We start from the raw sequence: 21727 nt of genomic DNA, 5'->3' as shown, positions 1-21727 counted from the left end.
TTTCAGCTTCATCTCCTATTATCCCCCCAACCCACAAGAACACATACCATGTGCTCCCGCCACACAAACTTCCCCATTTCCTGTACATACTACTTCCTTTCCAGCAGTCATGCCTTTGCACATGCTGTGTCTTTTCCTAGTAACTGTCCTCTTTTCATCCTATCTGCCAAACTCACTGTCCTCTAAGATCCAGTTCAGATGTCACCTCTCAGTGAAGTCTCACTTTCCCCTCTGGGTTTCTGTAATTCTTGCATCTATGTTTCTTATAGTCCTTACAAGAGTATGTGTTTGTGTGTACATGTGTGTCTGCCTCTCTCCCTTGTACTTAAGGTCTCCCCAGGGTGGAGTGTTATGACTAGTTCTAGTTTGTAACTCTCTTCCCATCACCCCCAAAACATGGTACAGGGCCTGGTAAATCAGATGCTCGATTCATAGTGAATAAATGATTGTGCAACAGTGTTGGATGGGACTTTTCCCATCTTCCCGGAATAACAGCTATAGTCCCACAACTGAGCTCAGCAGTTGACAGTTACCCCCTGTGCTGAAGAGGAGCTCCTGGACACATCCCATAGGACTGACCAGGAAATGGCCACACTCACCTTCAGCGTTTCCCCATTCCTCATGTGTACCTTACCAGCTGATGGCCAGAGTCCATTAAGGGACGCTGGGGAAGAGATGGTGATCCTGTGAGGGGCTCTGGGCATCATACCTTCCCTCCCAACCCAGCCACGGGAAGACACAAGTCCTAGATAATCACATACAGAATGGAAGACAGTCCTTCACCACCTGGAGAGAATTGTTGAGCTCAGAAATTCAGGGTCCCCTCCTGAAGTGGCCCCCAGAGAAGAGCCCAGTGGAGAGCTTCTAGGAGATCTTGACAGGAGTGCCCTAGGGTTTGGGATGTTAGCGAGGAGCACCTTATCCCCACTTCTAGCATTCCCTCTCATATGGAGGGAGCCCCCTTAACATAACACTCTCTCTCCCCAGAGGAGAAAAGCTGCCCATCTCCGTAGTGAGTTTAGAAGGAGAGCAAAGATATGCAGGGCCTGCCCCTCTGTCTCCCTTTCTCATGGCCAAGAGCAGCCCACCGGAGCTTGTGTTTTCATTTGTCCTAAGTTTTGAAAGAACCTGCCTCTACAGAGAGGTGACTGCTGTTTCAGGAACATAAGCCCAACCTCAATTTTGGCACATGAGGCTTTGAACCTTGAGAAATAGTATAGAGAAGAGTTCAGGAGAGCAAAATGCACAGCCAGGATGGAGGCTTCTGCCACAGCCAGGACAGACAGCTTTACACTTTGATGCGGCTTACCTGGCACAGGCCCTGTGGGTTTTTATCATGGCTGTTTGCAGAAATTTCTTTGGAGTTGTCAGTCTGTTTGGAACTGAGTTGGCTTTTGGCTACTAAACCTGGGAAAGGAGCTCTATGCCTCTGGCTGTGGTGTTTTGTGGCTGGTCGCTAGAGCTTGGACAAGGCTTTGTCCCAGGGCTACAGGCTGTGAATGTGCATAATGACCATTAAGCAATGCTGAGCAGGTGTGCTGGAGTCTCCTGGCTGGAGTGGCTGCAGCCATGGCTCGCACTGTTCCTGTGGTTATGGCTTCAGGCTGCTGCACCTGTCAGTCATGGGTCCCAGTTCCTCCAGGACCTTGGGGACATGAGCTGGCAGCACCTCCCCAGTGCACATCATGTACCAGTTCCACCCTGGGGCTCCCTACTGAGCTGAAGTCCAGTTGTGCAGGGAAGTTGACCTTTACAAGGGGATATTGGAGCCAGTGGCTAAATTTTTCTCCCTTCTTGGCCACCACCCCACCCCCACCACCCCATATACACACCAAATGCAACATTCAAAGATGCAAAAGCTTGATATAAGGACATTCTGAGAGACCAAGCAACCAACATGATGCAAAGCTGAGGCCGAGTTGGGAACACACACCCTTGTATGTGTTCTCCTTCCTTCCTAGACTCTCCCATTCTCTCTCATTCTTGCTTCCTGGGATTAGCTCACCCATCACATGTTAGCACATAGCCTTCTGCTTCAGGCTATTTTTCAGGAAACCAGAGCTAAGACAGTGGCCTTACACCACAAAGAGTTTCAGCCAAGTAGTGGTCGTGTGGGGCCTAGCAGTCAGATGCCGGCCATGTGGCCTCAGCAAGGGTGAGGGGTGGTAAGGGCCTCAGCAAAGCCAAGGGCCTTGAAAAGGTGCCCACTTTTCCTTGAACAAATGTAGCTTTTCAGAACAGCTGTGGCTATAGCAAAGCTTCAAACATAAAAAAAAGAATCTTTTTATTAAAACCTTTGTCAGAATGGGAGCCAAAGCAATGTTTTCTGCTTTCAATGCATGACAACTGAGTTCCACATGTGCCACTTGGCTTTTCAAGCTTTTGGGTGTTAGAGCCTTGCCTAAATGAGTGAGGCTAGGTCTGCTGACCCAACCTTAGCTGACCTTTAAAAGAGGAAATCAGACTCCAGAGGCGCAAGCCTGCACTGCAGCCCTGTGCAGCCTAGCAAAGCACAAGGTGGAGGTGTTTGTCTTCACTACGGAAATGAAACTAACAAGAAGGTGGAGCAAGCAGGAAGCATTCCCATTCTCAGGCCTAAATGAAAATCAAGAGAGGACAGCAGCAACTGTAACTCAGAACTAAAAGAAAAAAAAAACTTTCTCACAATCTATTCTGGAGGTAACGTTACCTACAAAGCTCACACCCAGTGCATCTCTGAGAAGACACAGAATGATAACTGCCCTGTAGCAAAACAAACTCCTTGTGGGAAGATTTCTAACACTTGAGTTAATGTTACAGGTCATAGACTCCAGGCAGATGTAATAGACTGATGTCATTCTGTGAGACTAACATTAAAAATACCTTTTCCATCTACCCTGCATGATCTGGACACCAGTCTCTTTGGCAATGCTAAGTATTGGGCTCTGTGGAAGTAATTTTTACTGGGATAACTGCTTTAGGAGCTTGGAATTGGCTTGTTTTCTAAAGTCAGTGGCCAGTGCTGAGATAGTCTGATGTGTCCTATTAAGTCTCTAGAATCTTTTTAATAGTAAGACACATCATCTACTAGCTAAACTTGGGATAATTTGAGAGTGATTTTTTTTTTAATTCATGAGATAATTATTCCCACTTCCCTCAAAAAAAGAATGGTATAGTGAACGCAGCATGCACGTCTCCGCATTTACTGACTGTTAATGTCTTCTGGTCACATCTGCTTTCTCTTGCTCTCTTTCTGCACACACACACACACACACACACACATTTTTTTCTTATTTTTCCTGAACCATTTGAAAGTATTTTGAATGTTTTCAAAAGTATTTTGAAAGTCATATAGAATTATTGATTCGACAGTGTCAATAATACACAGTGCATATTCAATTTTCCCTACATGGATTGTTTTTTTTTGACCCAGAGTCCAATTGAGGTTCCTATTTGGTTGTCATGTCTCTTCAGTCTCTGTGAGTTTCACCACCCTTTTGTTTTCATCTTGAAAACACCCCTGTTTTCAAGAAGCAGGGGAAAGCTCTACTTTACAGAAGACAACAGATAATCAGTGTAGAAGGAATGCTAACATTGGAAATCACCATTTGACAATCCCATGGTAATGATTGATGAGTGGATGTTGAAATCAGGTGATGAGAGGTTGCTGGGCAAACTGAGATCCTCATAGTTTCAGTGAATCACCCCCACCCCCAGTACTGGTTATTTTAAAGGGAGAGACACACCTTTACAATGAGAGATCTGGCAAGGCCACTCTCAATCAAGTGATCAAATGTAGTGTCACTAGTAGTGGGGGACACCAGCCCCATGTGCTTTCTGATGTGATGCAGTGGGAAATATAATCTCACCTGTGGAGTGCTCTTCTCAGAAAAGCTTGCCCAGAGCCTACGAGAGGAGACAGACAAATCCAGAACATGGACTGTTCTTACTGAGACTCCTCAAAACTGTCAATGTCATGAAAGATGAAAACAAAAGGGTGGTGAAACTCACAGAGACTGAAGAGACATGACAACCAAATAGGAACCTCAATTGGACTCTGGGTCAAAAAAAAAACAATCCATGTAGGGAAAATTGAATATGGACTGTGTATTATTGACACTGTCGAATCAATAATTCTATATGACTTTCAAAATACTTTTGAAAACATTCAAAATACTTTCAAATGGTTCAGGAAAAATAAGAAAAAAATGTGTGTGTGTGTGTGTGTGTGTGTGTGCAGAAAGAGAGCAAGAGAAAGCAGATGTGACCAGAAGACATTAACAGTCAGTAAATGCGGAGACGTGCATGCTGCGTTCACTATACCATTCTTTTTTTCAACTTTTCTGAGATTTAGAATTCTAAAAATAAAATACTGGGTGGAGGAGAACGGAGCACTTGGTGTTCACGCTGTCCTGGGAGCCACCCTCTGCCACTACAGGTGTGAAAAAAACCCCGACTTGACCCAGACAGCGAGGGACTCCCCTGCTGAGACAGAGCCAAACAAAACATCAAGCGTGATGACTGAGGTTTTTAACTTGAAATATTTTACTTTAATTTCCTTCACATTTTAATCTTTGAACTGTAATTCTTCTCTGGGAATTTTATAATGAATTGGAATTTATCTAAACATTGGAGTATCTTTGTATTGGTGTGTTATGATTGGGGTACTTAATGAAGTCATCGGATCGCACTGCAGATGGGGCTAGGGATGAAGTAAGCCGGGATGAGTGACACAAGAGAGTAAGCTCTGAGCCTAGGTATAGTGTGGCCTGGAGTGGACTCTAATTAGTTCACTGTTCTGACCCATTTCAGAGGTCTTGGAGGACAAAATCTCAACCACTCCACAGTGGTCCCAGAGGGCTCTACACAGGTGGAAAGTTTTGTTTGGGGAAGCAGTATGGATACTCTTCCTGCTGACCACAGCCCTGGTAACCACAAGCTTAACAGATAAGCCCAATGGGTTGAAAGAACCAAAAGCTAGGGAGCGTAAGGATTTTCCCTCAAACCCCCTTACTCTTCCCCAGTTAGTGAGTGATGGCCGTTGGTTCACACATCTTCACCAATGGGTCTACTCTATTCCAGTCCAGAGCATGGGGAATGTATTCACTTTCTCCTCCTCTCCACCCAGGACCAGTGCAAGGCTGCAACCTGGGTGAGTGTGTCTGTTCCAAAGACTGAAGACATCCTTCAGGTGGACTGTCTCAAGTTCCAGCCTGGACATAGGTACTCAGGCAGACCGTGTGTCTCTCAGACCTCAGCTTTGTTAGTCATTATATTAGTGAGGCTTCTCTAGAGAAAGAGAACCAATTCGAGGTGGGTGTGTGTGTGTGTGTGTGTGTGTGTGTGTGTGTGTGTGTGTGTGTGTGTGTGTGTGTGTGTGTGTGTGGAGAGAGAGAGAGAGAGAGATTTATTAGAAGAAATAGGCTCTTGTGACTGTGGAGGCTGACCAGTCCCAAGATCTGGTGTAAAGAGCCAGTGTAGTTACAGTCCAAATGCCAGCAAGCTGAAGACTGTAGGAGAGCCATTTTTCACTTCAAGTCGGAAGGCCGAAAGACCTACGTCTCAGCTCAAGCAGTCAGGCAGGAGTTCCCCCTTAACTGAGGGAGAGTCAGACCTTTTGTTCAATTCAAGCCCACTCGGGTTAGGGAGGGCCATATGCTTTATTCAGTCTGCCGATTCAAATGTTAATCTCATCCAGACATACTTGTACCCTCACAGAAACATCCACAATAAGATTTAACCAAATGTCCAGGTACCCTGTGGCCCAGTCAAGTTGACACATGAAGCTCGCCATCACAATCATAAAGGTGGTCTGTTGGCTCCACTGAACTTTCTGGCTTGTTTATCAGCTTGTTCAGAACTCTCACAGGGGAGAGGGCTGTTTTTTTGTGGTTTCCTCAAAGAGGCAAGGGGCTTGGCTTTCCTCACTTTTGTGGTTAAAAGAAAGCCCACCATGCCAAGGTTATGCCTGCTTTCTCTCTGTTTTGTCTTTTGTTCCTCCTCAAAGTCCCTCTTTCTCTAACACCTGGCTGATCTACACAATGTCTCCTAGCTGAATGTTTACTTCAGCTAGACAGTCTAGTTGCCTTTCCCCTCCTCCAGTCTCCTCTGATCAGCACTGCTCACTCAACATAGATCTAACTCATACAAATAGCTATTTTTTAAACAAACTAACACGTTTCAGACATCGTGCTAAGCCTTTGCATAAATTGTCTTATTTAAGGTTTACAATAAGTATTCATTACTACTCCTATCTTACAGATGAAGAGACTGAGGCTTAAAGAAATTAGTATAACCCAATGCCACACATTAGTAAGTTGGAGTTAGGACTGTCCAGCACTAGAATTTGTGCTCTTAGTTACTTCACCGAATGTCTTCAGTGGGTTTCAGGGGCTGCTGAGTCCTGTTTGGGCAGGATACAATAGCACACAAGACAGACTCAGAGACCTGGCTCCTGCACAGGCCATTCACTACTTAGCATCTGTAAAACAGGAAACTAGTAACAGCTGCTTGACTGGATTATGTATGGAAGGAGGCAAGTTTGTGTAAACATTGCACAGATGCTCACAGAAGCAGGTGGTGAGGGACCTGTGTTCATCAGGAAGTTTGCGTTTCTATTTGCCTTTGTCCATCCTTCTCCCATGATTACAGTAAAACAGCTGCTGAATTGCCAAAAAGATACTTCAGAAGAAAATGATGGAAAATAATCTGATATCTTTTCTAATGTGAAGGGAATGGGATAATCAGATGAGAGGTGTAGGAATACATATGTTTAGCATTTCAGGGATTGACCTTTATGATTTGGGTGTTATTTGATCATTTTCCAAAGAAATAAAAGCAAAGGGCTGATTTCTCTAGAGACACTCTTTCAGGTCTCTAATTAATGAAAGAACATGTTGTTTGCTCACAAGAGGGGTTTGAATAAACTTCAGTTCTAGGATACGGGCCCAGGATATCCTGCAGCTTTAGGTTTCCTGGCACCAGGCAGCATAAGAGATTAAGGACTGAGATGAAAAGAGATAAAATGAGAGTGCTCGGGCTGATGGGCACCCAGGGCCACCTCCTCTATGCCCAACCCTCAGCCTCCCTTCCCATCTCTCCATCACTGTTCTTATCCATATCTTTTGTGCTTGCTCCACACCTCTGCACACCCCACCCACCTGTGTCTCCAAGAGGAGAACCACCATGCAAACCCAATGGATAAGTCTGGTCCAGAGCAGCCCTTGTGGCCAGTGGGAGAGCTGGGAGAAGAGACAAAAGAATAAGGGTGAGAGGCAGATGCCCCCCACTTGCCTTCCTTCCAACTGCCCAGGCTGCCCTCTCTCATTCAAGGTCATGGTCACCTTGCCTTGCCAAGAGTAGGATAAATTCTGTGGGGAAGGAAAAGTGGAAGGAGGTGCTGTGGCCACAATCATGGAGTAATAGGGGTATAAAGATGGTCAGGGAGAGGTCAGCCATCTAATTATCAAATCTCATTACTAGAGGAGACTTTGAAGGTCACCTACTGTTTGTACTTTTCTCATGCTTGAGTCTCTCCACAGCACCCTTGCTGAGATATCATCCAGCCTCTGCTGGAGCATCCAGGGCCAGGAATCTCAGCACCTCATATGCCCTGAAATCACAGAAGGTTAGAGCTGGAAGGAACCCTTGAGACCTGCTGGTCTAGTGCAGGCTGGGGTGGGAAATACTCATGGTTCCTGCTACCCTTCTTGCACTCTGAAATCTAACTCTTTGGAATTCTTGTTCTTAAGGAGATTCTGCTCCTGTACTTAACTCTATTGCCCTCTCCAAGTGTTACCTTTAAATAGCTGGATGAGTGGAGCAAGCCAGTATGGGAGAATCTCCACTCTCCTCACAGCCGGTCACTGATTCATTCCCCAAATACGTACTCAGTGTCTACAACTGAGCCAGGCACTGTACTAAGCCCTTGGAACATATTGGTGAAAAAAATAAATTTAAAAAAAAAAAATCCTGCCCTCAAGGAGTTGACATCCTAGCAGGGGAAACAGACATTAAGCAATAAACATGATAAATAAGTAATTTATGTCATAATTTAGAAGATGGTATGTGCCATGAAAAAGAAGTAGAGCAGAATAAGGGCACCAGGAGTGCCCAGGTGTATTAGTCCCTTTTGTGTTGCTATAACAAAGTACACTGAATTGGGTGATTAATAAAGAAAATGGAATTTATTGCTTACAGTTTCTGAGTCTGGGAATTCCAAAGTCCATCTGGTGGTGGCAACAGTGACCCAGGGGTCTCACATTGCAAGATGGTGGCAGCAGAGAGAGAAGAGAGAGCAAGACAGACTCTCCTTATCTTTTAAAGCCCTCAGAACCACAACCCTGACCACCATTTTTAATCCACTCACTACTGCACAGTCCTATAATCCAATCACCTCTTCAAAGGCCACCTTTCACTTACCAAAATAGTATCTCCCTCCCTCTTAACAGTTACAGTGGGGACTAAGTTTCTAATACATAAAACTTGGGGACACAATTCAAGCTTCAGGGAGTTTGGCGTGGGGGGGGGGGCATAATTCAGTCCACTACACCAGAGAAGGCTGCAATTATACATAGAGTGGCCAGGGAAGTCCTCATGCAAAGGTGACCTGGACAAAAGCATGAGAAGTTTCATGGCCTTTTGGACGGACCAATGGTCATCAGAGGAGTGACCAGGAAGAGGGCATAAACCATAGGCAGGATCATGCCTGACCAGGCCATGACAGGGAGCAACACGGAGACAGCGAGACCAGCCAGGACGCTAGATGAGGACGGTTCTGACAGGGTGAAGGTGGTGGTGATGGTCCGAAGTGGTGGGATACTGGGCCTATTCTGAAGACAGAGCACCCGTAATATCCTGATGGATTATATATGGAGTATGGGAGAAAAAAAAAGAATCCACATGGCTCCAAAATATTTGGCCTGAGCATCCAGAATGGCAACTCCATCCTGAGGTGGAGAACAGTGTGAGTGGAACAAGTCTGGGGGAGAAGATCAGGAGCTTTTTTGTTTTGGGGGTTTTTGTTTTAATTCAATTTTATTTATATTTATTTTTGTGGGGTATGGTGTGTTGTTTCAGTACATGCATATCCTGCACAATGATTCACTTAGGGTAGGTAGCATAGTTTTGTCCCCATTATTTCACCCCTTAATCTTTCCCCTCTCCCCCCCCCACCTCTGATAATAGAACCTATATTCTTTTCTCTACTCTTTTTTAAACACATAAAGATTAATATCCTTATTACAAAAAGAACTCTTAAAAATGAATTAGAAAAATCTAAGGTGAAATTTGGTGAAGGACATGAGTAGATAAGTCACACACCCGAAGAAATACACATGGTTCATAAGTATCTTCTAGGATCTGGTTGCAGGTGGGTGCAGGGCTGTCCTGGTCCCCTTCTTTCAGGATCTGGGGTGGGTGTCGGGCTGGCTCTATTGCTGGCCTGGATGAGCAGTGGCAGCAGGGGCAGGACTAGGTCCCACAGCCCCTTCTCCCAGGTCTCCCTGGACATCGGACTGGCTTCTGTCCAGGAGTTTGGTTTTGAACCAAAGCAGTTTGCATTTGATATGTGTATTGGATGTGCAAGTGGAGATGTCAAGTGCACAGTCAGTGATAAAAGCCTGGGTTTAAGAGAGAGGTCTGCAGAAATATATGTCGGTCACTGGTGCAAAGTATGGCATGAGATGATCAAGTGAGTGCAGAGCGGAAGAGCAGGCCTCCCGGATACTTCAGAAACAAGTTTTGGCTGCCAATTCGGATGTTCAGATGAGCACGCCAATTTACTCTTCTCCCTCCCAAAACATACCAAAATCCTAAGTTTTATTATTTATTGCTCACTGTCCTAATAGTATTACATGTATTATCTCATTCAATCCTGAAATAACCCACACAGGAGCTCTTTATGCCCACTTTACAGATGAGAATACCACGCCTCTGAGATCACACAGCTGTCCAAGTCCACAGAATAAGTGGCCAAGCCAGGTTTCAAACTCAGGAGGCCAACTCTTAACCACTATATTATACGGATGGATCATGTGCTCCAACAAATCTAAACTTTTGCAATAAAAATAAAACCCCAAAAAGAAAACAGCACAAGATCCATGAAAATGTGGGAATCTGGTATGCAGCCTCAGAAAGCAATATGTTCAAAGAAAGAGAACTCTGTAAAGATTGTGTTCAGAAATCAAGTCACTTCCTCTATAGAAACTATATCAGAACGCAAAATAAACAGCCTAAGCATGTCATAGTCGATTCTAAATGGTAAGATGAAGATATATGATTCCTCAGTAACAACGACAACAAACAGAACGGCAATTAGAAGCCCTGAGAACAACAAGACAGTCTGGGAAAGTCAAGGTTCAAATTTGATACAAACTAAAGTGTGGGGTAATTGTGGATAATCGATGGAGTGGAGAAAAGAAACCATCATTCATAGAACATTCTCCTTTGAGTGCCCAAGGTTTAATTACACAGTATTTTATTTCCCTTTCTGTGAGCCTAATCACAGTGCTTGGTTCTGTAGTGAGTCCTGTTTACGTAATCATAACGCCTTAAATACCGTTTAATGGTTTCCAGTTTTCAGAGTCAACCTCAAGCACAGAACACTTAATTACAATTACTTCAGTATTTAAATAGTACTATACACATGGTCAATATAAAAGTGATAATATGGCTGATAGAAATCTGGAGGTGGAGAGCGGAGGGAAGTCTACGTGCACTAATTGCCTTGTTTTGTGTAGTGCAGAATCAGTAGATTTTGTCAAACAATGATACATCAAGAAATAATGATTCAAATACACTATTTTAAGCATAGTCTAACCAGTAGAAAAACATAGTAAAATTACAGATCAAAACCGGGAAGTAAAGGGGACAGGAAGAAAGAACAAAATGCCCTATATTCTTTATCTTTCCTACATCATAGTCAATAGATACTATCTAAAGTTGATAAATCAAGAATGTACATATATTATCATGTTGTTTATAATTTGTGTGGTAACGACCAGATAACTAAAAACAGAAACTGTTAATCACAGGAGTAAAAGTGCAGCAATAATGGGAAGAAACTTTACTTTTTATTGTATGTCTTTATCTGCTGTTTGAATTTTTAAACATGACCATCCGTCCTTAACACTCACGCGTGTCTATTTAGTACGATCAGAGCGGTTCTTATTGCACATTGAAAACTCAAGTGAAGCTGCAGTTTTAACTAATGACCACTAGGTGTCAGCGGGCCCACGGGATGGTGCCAGGTCTGGACGTCTGTAGCCCTGAGAGCTTCCTGGCTCTGCTCTGCGTCTTTGGGGTCTTGGCAGGGAATGGAGGCACAGGGAAGCAGCAGCTGGAGGCCAGAGGCTTTACCAGCGGCAGGAACTAGCATTCTTTGCAGAGCCACAGCGCCCCAGACATGAGCAGTCTCAGGTTGGACAGAGGTGAGCACAAAGAAGCAGCAGCAGGCAGTCCCAGATGATATCACCACAGGAGAAAACGTCCTGATGGAGAAGGTGCCACAGAGAGGGAGGGTCTGGGCTGGCCTGCATTACAAGAGCAGAGACTGAGAAAGCAAAGGAAGCCAGTTGTGAGAGAACAGAAACCAGTGGGCAGAGAAAGCAACTGCATCAAGTGAGAGTGACTGAGCTCACGTTCCCTAGACGTACCATGTGCCAGCTTTGTGATCTCAGTCGGGCAAACTGCCTAACCCAGGTGAGCTAAGTGTCCTCACCTGGAAAATGGGGTAATGAGAGTACCTACCCCAAACAGTTGTGTGAGGACTACAGTTTTAATAAACATTTAAAAAACTGTTTCTCGGTTTGGAGGTTTCCTACCCAGTTATACTTATGTACTTACTGTACAACCTAGCAATCCCACTCCTAGGTATTTACCCAAGTAAAATGAAAACCTACGTTTACGCAGAAGCCTATACATGTATGTTTTTAACAGTTTTGTTTATAGGCACCAAAAACTGGAAACAACCCAAACATCTCTTAATAGGGAAATGGATAAACAAAATGGACACATTTCATACAGTGGAATCCTGATACACACAACAACATGGATGAATCTCAGGTACATTGTGCCGAGTGAAAGAAACCATTCTCGGAATACTACAAGCTGCACGATTCCATTTTTATGACATTCTTCCAAGGCAAAACTTGAAACAGTTTTGGGGACAGCAAACAGATCTGTGGCTGCCAAAGACAGAGGTGGGAAAGAAAGTTCACAGCCAAGGGGCCTAGGAGAATTCTTGGCAGGGTGGGTAATGAATGTTCTATCTTGACTGTGGTGCTCATGCTTATATAAATGGGTGTATTTGTGAAAATTCATAGACCAAACACTAAAAAGAGTGTTAATTTTTTTTTTAATGCTGGGATGGGGGGAGCTGTTTTTCAGTCAAGGATATTCCTGCCTGGGCCTTTCCCCTTGCTGTGCCCTCTGCTGGAACATTCCTCCCCCAGAGCTTTGCAGGCTCACTCCTGCCCTGCCTTCAAGTTTCTGCTCAGGGGCCACATCCTAAGAGAGGCGGCTATAACCATCCCACTTAAAACCATGCTTCCCCAGCCCAGCGCCAACACCCGGCCTTCGCTCCGTCTCTCACTGTCCCCTTACCTGCTTTTAGTTTCTTTGTAGAATTTATCACTGCATGACTCCATAGTATATAGGTTTGTTTCTTTGTTTGTGTATCTACTATCTGACCCACTCCAAGGTGCTTTCCATAAGACTGAGTCTGTCTTGTTCTCTGCACATTCCCTTAGAATAACATTCTTAGAATAATACTTAACACACAGTGGGCTCTCATGAATTATTTTATGAATAATGAATGAATAAAATGCTTAGAGCAGTGCGTAGCACATCAACAGAATTCATTAAACATTAGCTATCACTATCGCTATATATCATCCCTATATGTATAAATTCATCACTCTTAGTAGTAGTAAGGTTTACAGTCCCTGCGCTGGCTTTATTAAAGTGACAAACAGCATTGGGGTAACGTAAATGGACTTCTCTTCTAAGTGAAGGTCCACATACATTGCAAAGGCTGAGCCAAAGGCAGGTTGCATTCTTCTGGCCATCCAGGCACAGAACAGTTACTGCAAAGCCCAAGAAGTGAAGAGGGTGCTGCAGTGCAGACCATCATGCCGTCCTGGGCCAACTCCCTCTCCAGCCCCCTCACCACTGGGTATAGGGGGCAGGGAAAAGCGGGGGAGGCCAGGCTGCGGGTGGTGCAGGGGCTGAGGACACCCTGACGTGTCCTCATCCTGCAGTCGGGCACCACCCGCTTTCTGCAAATGCTTCAGCTGGGGCAAAGAACCTTACCTGTTAGTTTCCCTCTGTGGAACAAAGTCAAGAAAACCCCTCTTTAGAAAGAAAATATGACGACAGAAAAGGAGTTTTTTCTTTAAGAATCAAAGTCTGTTTCCAATCAATATACTCCTTGCTAGAGAGTTTTAAGGAGCAAAGCTTTTTGTTGTTTGGGGGAGTTTTGTTTTGCTTCAACTACACTTACTGTTCTTAAACTGCTAACAAACCATGGTAAAGAGAACTCCCCTAATCCAATGAAACTTGCTGATTTTTTTCAAATTCTGTACATTAAAACCTTGATGTTTCATTCATGTGAAGGGCTGAAATATTACATTTTTTTTTTTTTTTTTTTTTGGTTTTTTGCTCGCTGGCTGATAAGGGGATCTGTCCTTGACCTTGGTATTATAACACAGTGCTCTAATCAACTGAGCTAACCAGTCAGCCCTGAAATATTATTTAGATAAGTTATTTAGGGCATGAGATAATAGGAAAAATTAATTGTGATTTTTAAAATTAAATATGTTGATGCAAATGATTCAGCAGTAAAATTATCAAACTTTTTAAAGTGAATAGTATTCAAGGACTTATTTTTCATGCTGAGAAAATCATCATGGTGGAGGAATTCTGGTCAAGATGGTGGAATAGACGGTCCACAGCATCACTCTCTCCCACAAATCAACCAATTTACAACTATAAAAATGTAACAACAGCCAAGCTGGGGCCACTGGAGCTCAGGGGAAGAGGAGGAGAGACCTACAGAGTTCAAGAAGGTGGGAGAAACCACGATGAGAGAAAGAAAAAACTGCCTGGAGCATTTTGGGCTGCAGCCACTTTAAAGCAGGAACTGCTGAGCTCATGGAGCAAGAGCTGGCAGAAGCCGCAGCTTTGCCCTTCAGATGGAGTTGCTTGGAGGTGGCAGGGGAGAAGAGGGCCTCAGTGGCCCCCAGGACAGCAAGACCACTAATAGTGTTCCCATAGACCCACACAGGAGCAAGGAGCCAGAACACAGCTGTAAAGGGGAGCCAGTCAGAGGCCAGTGAGTCATTGCAAGGGACTTGCACAGGGCCCGCTCCATGGGAAGTGTTCAGAGCATGGGCAGTGGGGGAGACTGGCCCACCAGGAGAACAGTGGGACACAGCAAGGACAGCTGATCCACCCCGCAATCAGCACAGGACAATGCAGAGGAGACTAGTCAGGAATATAGAATTGCATGGGGTGCATTTTGATGAAAAACTCAGGCCCAGATCAGAATTTCTAGCAACCCAGGTGCACCAGGTCTCTGGAGAGCTGGAAGTACCTATAAGGTCAACCATTAAACCATGAGCTGCACAAAAAGCCTTCCCTAGGGAAATAGCAGCAAAGTGGTAATTTAGCTCAACCACACAGCTCAAGTACTGGCTCTCACAGGAAGTTCCCCCATTTTAGAAGTAAGCAAAGGACAAAACATTAGTTCCAGCCCAGGCAAACCACCAACACCTTGGGGCCTGCCAGGGGACCTGAGGTATGGAGCTGGGGACAGGACCCCCACCCACAACCACTCACACCACCAGCACCTCAGGGCCCTGCCTGGGAGCCCAGGGCATAGAGCCAAGGACCAGAACCCCCTCCCACAACCAGGCACACTATGCCAGCTCCTCTGGTCCCACCCAGGGACCCAAGGCATGAAGAAGGGTACCTGACCCACCTCCCATAACCAGACACACCACACCAGTGCCTTGGGTCCTGTAGGGGGCCCAAGGCATTGAGAAGGGGACCAGACCCCACTCCCACATCCAGGCACATCATGCCAGTGCCTCGGGGCCCACCCAGGGACCCAAGTCATGGAGAAGGGGACCAGAACCCCCTCCCACAACTGGCCACACCACCAGTGCCAATGAGCATTCCAAAAATATCACTTCCATGTGGGTGGCCCACCACAGCCACCACAATAACCATGGTGCGAAAACAGCTAGATGCCACAGCCACTACACAGATGGTCTGCCAACCACTGGAGTGCATTGACACAAGGAGAGTCATCAGCAGAGATAAAGAAGAGGATGTCTCTCTCCACAAAGCCCATTTCAGAGTGACAGAAGAAGCATCTGCTCTATGATAATATTGGGGGACCTGAACACACCTTTCAGCATTGGACAGATCATCTAGGCAACAAATCAACAGAGTAACCATTATTCTTTCAGAAGGAGAGAAGAAATCTAGGGTAATTAGAGAGTGGAGAGGGGATGGAGAGGGGGATGGGGAGAGATTGGATAAGGGACATAAAGAATAATTATGATTCATAACAATATATGTGCTAGTAATATTGATTTGATCAACATATTACAGTGTTGAACCCCAAAAATATGTATAATCAATTTTGATTCAATAGAGAAAAATAAATTAAAAAAATAAAAAATAAAGAAAAATAAATCCTTCTTCAATATTCACCACCCCTGGATCTTGATTAAGTCACTTTGATACCCTAAGCCTCACATTCTCATCTGTAAAGTAGATATAATGATCGCACCTACCTCACAGAGTTCTTCTGAGGATTAGTGAAAGGATGCATACCAACTGCTTAGCCTCAGAACTGTGTACCTAGTGAGCACTAAATAAATGTTGACTGACTATAAAATATGCCGGGAAGCACCTGACCAGAATTACATACAGCAGATGCCCAAGGCCCAGAAGGACTATTCAGACATCTGAAAGTATATTTTGTTCAAAGAGCAGATTTTGGCCATTGCTGGGGAGAGCTGTAGGAGAGGGGTCAAAGCATACGAGGACCCAAAATACAGTGACACCAAGACAGAGAAATTAGGGTTAAATATTTTCCTAGGTGAGGTGGGGACACTGCTCTATTTGCTTAGATTCTGATAAATGAATGGGCCCTCCTTGATATTCCCACCCTACAAATAATGGGGACAGTGGACTTGCCCCACCCCGCTTCCTCTACACATTCCCTAGGCAGAAGGCCCAGGAGACAGAAAGGGTGGCCAGAGAGTAGAATTGTAACATTAGTGGAATGGGTGGAGACCAGCTCTCACTCCAGGTCTCAGTAAGACTCAGCGGCAGCTCTAAGTAGATGAAAGGGTTCAGCCAGGGGAGAGCCATTTCTGCGAGGGAGAGGTTCTTCCATCACCTGTGTTGGGAGGTTTTGAGGAGTTTGGAAACAGAGGCCAACATCACTTGTGGGGTCCCATAGACTCTGAAGGCCAATGAAAGAGAAAGTATCCAATCCTAAATGGAGCTGGTGATCTCAAGTGATGACTGCCAAAAGAACAGGGCTGCTGTCTAACCAAATCCCCAAATGGGGTGGAGGGCCTCTGCCTCCTTATTAGACTGGTTTTATCTTCATACCTATTTTGGTGCATGAGGCTCTTGGGATCATATCAGATACTTAAAACCCCACCCCATGGACTGCAACCCTAGGTAAACATTTATCCAGTTACCCTGTGTTTTATGATACTGCATGCATGAAGTAATTGCCTTTCTTGTTTTGTGACCTGTGTGTTCTCGTCCTCTAGCCAAAAATATGCAATTTATTTTGCTTATCCATTTTCTTAGGTTTAATGGTACTTTTTTCTGATGAATAAAGAATTCAGTGGGGGTGGGGGGCAAATGCATTACAGATATGCATTTAAATTTTTCTTCCATTGTAAATGGGTTTCAATGGCTCATATTTTAAAATGCAGAAATGACTTAAGAAATTAGAAGGTATCTATCCTCAGGTGTTTCCTATCCTCAAAGACAGTTTCATTATTCAAAGAAAATTAGGAAAATGTAGTGCCACAAGAGAGTGTCCCTGGAATTCTGGTCTAATATTGAAGCCAGCACATTCGTAATGGAGGAAGTATCTCCTAGATAAGGGATTAGGTTACAATAGGAGTATTTGTTGAGCTTCTGCCAATGACCTCACTGGACACATGCATAGAGCCTCATTACTAAACCCAGAGGCTCTCTGAAGCAGGTGCATATGCCCAGTGCTGTGATAAGCTCACGGGCTCACATAAATTCAGCAATTTGTCCAGGGTCACTCAGGTAATAAGTGAAAAGTGAGTTTCAGACATAATGCTGTCTAGTTCTAAAGCTCAGGCTTTCCCATGACAGCAGACTATGGCGCTGGCACATGTAGGGAAGGATTTACAACGTGAAGGGTGGCTGATCAGCGGGTGAGGTCAGGGTCACGAGCACCCTGCTCACCAGAGAAGTGTGTCCAGTGGGGTTCAGGAAGTTTCAGGATGATCCCAAATGTGGGAGAAATAGTTTCTCTACCCTGACCATCTCCGGGTCTGTGCCCAGCAAGCCCCCTTTTATTTGGAAGAGACCTTGTTAGTGGGAAGGGTTCTCCAGCTTGGTACCTGTTTCCTGACAGGGGTGTCTTTTATTATAAATGAGTTACTTGACATTCTACTCTGTATCATCGTTAACATAGTTTTGTCAGCATAAGCATATCACCAGGATTCTGTCTGTTACTAAATATTTTGAGAATTTCTAGCTTTTAGAACTGAAGCACTGAGGATAAGAGTGTGAACTTTTAACTTGTCTTCTGAGGAGTAAAGCATTTGGGGGGACATTAAGTAGTGCTTCTGAAAACAAGGTTGAAAAGATGTGGCCAGGGGAGCTACTGGGGGTGTCTGACAATGGCTCAGCCCTGTCTCTGCTGGGAAGAATGGAAGGAAGGGAAGTAGCAGGAGTTGCACTGTTGGGTGTTGTACTGTGCTAAGTGATTTTTGACCAGACTTATTTAGTCCTTCCAACAACCCTGTGAAGGAGGTATTATTCCATTTTATAGATGAGGCCATTGAGGATCTGCCCATGGTTACACAGCTTAGTGGTAGAAGCAGGAATGGAATCAATGTCTATCTGGCTCCCAAGTTCTGCCTCCATCACACCTGGCTCCCAGAGGAAATATCATTCTGTGCTTGTTGCTTTGCCTCTCATGGATTTGTCACCCCTTTTCCCCTGGGTAACAGATCTGCCAAAGATTACTCAAAGCCCATCTGTTCTGAGCAGTGAGGTTAATCTCCCAGAACCCTCAAGAGAGAGGCATTCTTTCCATTTGGGAAATTAACCCCAAATTGGGGTTCTCTTCCTGCATTTATTCTCCAGACTAGGAAGTTACAGGAAGAGAACATAGGTGGGGTTTTTGCTTAGTTTAACAAGTTTAACAATAGAAGCTGGTAACATTCAGTAAAACAAGCAAGGTGACATTCAATAATGCAATTTGCAAGAGATTTATTAAGTCAATCCACCAACAAAAGCTTGATCTTAGCAAACATTCTCTCTCCCTACACAGGTTCCCAGTATCTTTACATATCAATCAGTAACCTGTCTGTCTTTGAACCAGCAACCTTGCTGTGCTACAGTTCTTTATCTTACAACAGAGACTATAGCCTGGGGAAATTTTCCTGTATTTTGCAAGGACAACATTTTATATGTACTTTTAAGAAGTTAGGCTACAAGAAACTAGGCCCTGTGCAATATATTTGCTTTATAAATATTGGTATACTCCACGTGTGTTCTCAAGGATACACATTCTGGTGGGGAGATAGACAGGGGGGACCCCTGTAAGGAAAGTAAAACCAGTGTAAAATAAAGAATACCTTAGGCTCACTTGCCTCAAATCTGTTACAAATGTGTAAGATTCAGTACATTCATTGGAAACAAGTTATATAAGAGGAGTGTAATTGCACATGTGTGCCCATTTACTTATTCAGCATGTTTGTTGCAATTACATTATGCGTTTGGCTTGTGGTCACTATTGTGTACTTGTGATATAAAAGAGACAACTGCTCTGAACTGCTGGTCGGCAGAGCATGGAGGGTCAGCAGAGGAGAGCCTGAGCTTATCTTGGAGGAATAAAGCATGTCTGTGAGGCTCACATCTGGAAAATAAAGTATGTCTACCTTATATAAAGCTGCTGGAATCTTCTTTCAATTACCTGACTCACTACCTGCACAGGAAGGGGGAGAAAGATCTGAGATCCAGCTCGACAACCCCCCTTAAGCTTTAGCTGGGACTGCCTAGTAAAGGTGGAGGATGGATGAGGAATAACAAGCCTTTCCTTTGGTTATTGAAAAGGAGTATTCAGTTTTAGGGTCAGAATCTAATACAGTTAAAATTATTCTTGTGTTAGGATAACTGTATATCCACACGCAGAAGAATAAAACGGGACCATTGTCTCAAACCACATACAAAAATAAACTCAAAATGAACTAAATACTTAAGGAAGCACTTGAAATTGTAAAACTACTAGAAGAAAACAGAGGAGGAGAGCTTTACAACACTGGTCTGGGAATTGATTTTTTGGATATGAACCTAAAGGCACAGGCAACAAGACCAAAAATAGATAAATAGGATTACATTAAATTAAAAAGATTCTGCACAGCCAAGGAAACAATCAACGGAATGAAGAGACAACCTAAAGAGTGGGAGAAAATGTTTGCAAACCATACATCTGATAAGAGGTTAATACCCAAAATACACAAGGAACTCAACTCAATAGTAGGGAAGCAGATAACTTGATCAAAAAATGGTCAAAAGATCTGAATACACGTTTTTCAAAAGAAGACATACAAATGACCAGCAGCTATATAAAAAATGTTCAGCATCACTAATCATCAGGGAAATGCAAATTAAAACACAATGAGATATCACTTCACACCTGTCAGAATGGCTTTTATCATAAAGATGAAAGACAAGTGTTGCCAAGGATGTGGAGAAATGTGAACCCCTGTTGGTGGGAATGTAAATTATGAAAAATAACCATTATGAAAAATAGCATGGAGATTCCTAAAAATATGATCCAATAATCCCACTGGGTATATATCCAAAGGCAATGAAATCAGTATGTCAAAGAGGTATCTGCACTTTCCCATATTTATTGAAGCATTATTCACAGTAGCCAAGATATGGAATCAACCTAAGCAACTATCAACAGATGACTGAATAAAGAAAATGTATATGTATACACAGTGGGATACTATTCAACCTTAAAAAGAAGGAAATCCTGTCATTTGCAACAACATGGGCGAACCTGGAGGACTTTGTGTTAAGTGAAATAAGCCAGGCACAGAAAGGCAAATACCACATGATCTCACTTATAGGTGAAATCTGAAAAAGTTGATCTCTTAGAAGTAGACAGTAGAAGGGTGGTTACCAGAGGCCACAGACAGGAGGGAGGGAAGAAGGGAGAAGGCAGTAGATGTTGATCAAAGAATATAAAATTTCAGTTAGGAGAAATATGTTCAAGAGATCTATTGCTCAATATGGTGACTATAGTTAATAAAAATGTATAATATTTTTGAAAATTGCTCAGAGAGTAAATTTTAAGTGTTCTCACCACAGGATGTTCACAGGCAGGGCTGGAAATAGGGTGAGGCAAAAAATAAATATGTGAGGTAATGCATATGTTAATTAGTTCAATTTAGTCATTCCACAATGTATACATATTTCAAAATGACATATACACAATAAATATATACACTTCTTGTCAATTAAAAAATAAAAATTTTTAAATAAAAAAAATAATAAAATTACTCTTCTGAATCCCTTACGTTGCTGCTATATTGGAGACCAACATACCAACACTTACGGAGTTTTTCCTCCTGCCTTTTCTTCCCAATGAAAGAGTTGACTGGTGTTTTAGGGGCCATGGTATGTGAAAAATGTGCCCTGCTTATTTAAATATTAGATTCTGGGTTCCAATCAGGATGGATGAATAGATGGTCCCCAGCATCACTCTCTCCCACAAATCAACCAATTTACAACTATAAAAATGTACAACAGCCCAGCTGGGGCTGCTGGAGCTCAGGAGAAGAGGAAGAGAGACCAATGGAGTTCATGGAGGCAGGAGAAGCCACAATGAGAGAAAGAAAAAACTGCTCAGAGCTTTTCAGGCCATGGCTACTTTAAGGCTGGAACTGCTGAGTGTGTGGAGCAGAGGTCGGCAGAAACCGCAGCTGTGCCCTTCAGATGGAGTTGCTTGAAGGCTGCAGGGGAGAAGAGGGCCTTGGTGGCCCCCAGGACAGCAAGACCACTAATAGGGTTCCCGTGGACCCACAGGAGCGAGGAGCCAGAACAACTGAAAAAGGGGAGCCATTCAGAGGCCAGTGAGTCATTGCAATCGACCTGCACACGGCCCGTCCCATGGGAAGTGTTTGGAACACGAGTGCGGGAGACGGGCTCACTGGGAGAACACTGGGGCACAGCAAGGACTGCCGATCAGTGCAGGACCTTACAGAGGAAACTGGTAGGGAATGTAGAATTGCATGGGGTGCAGTTTGATGAAAAGATTCAGGCCCAGATTGGAGTTTCTACACAACCCAGGCACACCTCGTCTCTGGAGAGCCAGAAACACCTATAAGGTCAACCATTAAACCCTGATCTGCACAAAAAGTCTTCTCTAGGGAAACAGCAGCAAAGGAGTAATTTAGCTCAACCACACAGCTCAAGTACTGGTTTTCACAGGAAG

This window comes from Cynocephalus volans, chromosome 8, assembly GCF_027409185.1.
Source record: "Cynocephalus volans isolate mCynVol1 chromosome 8, mCynVol1.pri, whole genome shotgun sequence".
NCBI classification, from domain to species: Eukaryota; Metazoa; Chordata; class Mammalia; order Dermoptera; family Cynocephalidae; genus Cynocephalus; species Cynocephalus volans.
The sequence above is the reverse complement of the archived record's forward strand: the minus strand, read 5'-3'. Positions refer to the sequence as shown.